Below are 1,615 nucleotides of genomic sequence, written 5' to 3' on the forward strand. Positions count from 1 at the left end.
AAGGTATTGAAAACTTCCCAGGATCCTGTCTCTTTTGAGGTAGTTTCTGCCTAGACAAGCCATCCAGTTCTTTGGTGAGCAAAGAGGGTTCATCCTCCCAAGTCTCATTTCCAAATAACTTGTCATTTAGCTTCATGATTGCTCCAAGGTATTTAGCAACTTGCTCTTCAGTGACATACTCATCCTCTTCAGAGGAAGAATACTCATCAGAGCTCATGAATGGCAGAAGTAAGTCCAATGGAATCTCTATGGTCTCATTTTGAGCCTCAGATTCCCATGGTTCCTCATTGGGGAACTCATTGGAGGCCAGTGGACGTCCATTGAGGTCTTCCTCAGTGGCGTTCACTGCCTCTTCCTCCTCTCCAAATTCGGCCATGTTGATGGCTTTGCACTCTCCTTTTGGATTTTCTTTTGTATTGCTTGGAAAAGTACTGGGAGGGAGTTCAATAATTTTCTTGCTCAGCTGACCCACTTGTCCCTCCAAGTTTCTAATGGAGGACCTTGTTTCATTCATGAAACTTTGAGTGATTTTGATTAGATCAGAGACCATGGTTGCTAAGTCAGAGGTGTTCTGCTTAGAACTCTCTGTCTGTTGCTGAGAAGATGATGGAAAAGGCTTGCTATTGCTAAACCTGTTTCTTCCACCATTATTATTGTTGAAACCTTGTTGAGGTCTCTGTTGATCCTTCCATGAAAAATTTGGATGATTTCTCCATGAAGGATTGTAGGTGTTTCCATAGGGTTCTCCCATGTAATTCACCTCTTCCATTGAAGGGTTCTTAGGATCATAAGTTTCTTCCTCAGATGAAGCTTCCTTAGTACTGCTTGGTGCATTTTGCATTCCAGACAAACTTTGAGAAATCATATTGACTTGTTGAGTCAATATTTTGTTTTGAGCCAATATGGCATTCAGAGTGTCAATCTCAAGAACTCCTTTCTTCTGATTAGTCCCATTGTTCACAGGATTCCTTTCAGAAGTGTACATGAATTAGTTATTTGCAACCATTTCAATCAGCTCTTGAGCTTCTGTAGGCGTCTTCTTCAGATGAAGAGATCCTCCAGCAGAGCTATCCAAAGACATATTGGATAGTTCAGAGAGACCATCATAGAAAATACCTATGATGCTCCATTCAGAAAGCATATCAGAGGGACACTTTCTAATTAATTGTTTGTATCTTTCCCAAGCTTCATAGAGGGATTCTCCTTCCTTCTGTCTGAAGGTTTGGACTTCCACTCTAAGCTTACTCAATTTTTGAGGTGGAAAGAACTTTGCCAAGAAGGCATTGACTAGCTTTTCCCAAGAGTTCAGGCTTTCTTTAGGTTGTGAGTCCAACCATATTCTAGCTCTGTCTCTTACAGCAAAAGGGAATAGCATAAGTCTGTAGACCTCAGGGTCAACCCCATTAGTCTTGACAGTGTCACAGATTTGCAAGAATTCAGCTAAGAACTGATGAGGATCTTCCAATGGAAGTCCATGGAACTTGCAATTCTGTTGCATTAGAGAAACTAATTGAGGCTTAAGCTCAAAGTTGTTTGCTCCAGTGGCAGGGATAGAGATGCTTCTCCCACAGAAGTCGGGAGTAGGTGCAGTAAAGTCACCCAGCACCTTCCTTGC

The 1,615-nt window shown here is 41.9% G+C and overlaps 1 non-coding gene across 1 annotated transcript; it reads left to right on the plus strand.

The window, feature by feature from the left end:
• Positions 1–1,135: 1,135 nt before the first annotated feature.
• LOC112804430 (small nucleolar RNA R71) lies at positions 1,136–1,243 on the plus strand. Its single transcript, XR_003203043.1, has one exon. It is a non-coding gene; the product is annotated as a small nucleolar RNA R71 (small nucleolar RNA).
• The last annotated feature ends 372 nt before the right edge of the window (positions 1,244–1,615 follow it).

Source organism: Arachis hypogaea, chromosome 5, assembly GCF_003086295.3.
Source record: "Arachis hypogaea cultivar Tifrunner chromosome 5, arahy.Tifrunner.gnm2.J5K5, whole genome shotgun sequence".
NCBI classification, from domain to species: domain Eukaryota; kingdom Viridiplantae; phylum Streptophyta; class Magnoliopsida; order Fabales; family Fabaceae; genus Arachis; species Arachis hypogaea.